The following is a 600-nucleotide window of genomic DNA, read 5'->3' on the forward strand; positions in this document are numbered from 1 at the left end:
CACTTGAGTTTGGTCACATATTGTTTGACACACTGATATGGAACGACATTGAGAGAAGTTCACATATGGAAGCATCTCATATATGAACATCTCTTATGAGCGAAGTTCACTGTGGGAGTTCACATTTCAGTTGAAAGATATTCATATATGAATACTTGTTATGATAATCATCGGTCCCATCTGTTTTAATAGTACTTTCACAAATGAAATATGTTCACTTATGGTCATATATGAAATGTCATGTGAGGTAACTATTAAGATTTCATCAATTAACTATATCCAGCAAGTTGAATGTGATGAATAGACCTTGGAAGAAAAGAAATGGACTAAAGAAACTAAATTCCAACCATAATTATCTATGAGATAATTGATGAAACAAATAATCAAATGGTTATTTTAATATATATTTTAATTACTTAATAAAAAAAGAATTGAGATAAACACCCATCCCAAATTCAACAAACGTGGGAGGAAACCATACTTTTTGGTGAAATGTGATTGACCCATTTAGGTTAACACTAATTTGTTGGTTCACAAAAGAATATATATATATATATATATATATATATATATATATATATATATAGGGTTGGGTTCACG

This window comes from Cynara cardunculus, unplaced genomic scaffold (genome assembly GCF_001531365.2).
Source record: "Cynara cardunculus var. scolymus isolate 2C unplaced genomic scaffold, CcrdV1 Un_Scaffold_1642, whole genome shotgun sequence".
In the NCBI taxonomy this organism is placed as follows: domain Eukaryota; kingdom Viridiplantae; phylum Streptophyta; class Magnoliopsida; order Asterales; family Asteraceae; genus Cynara; species Cynara cardunculus.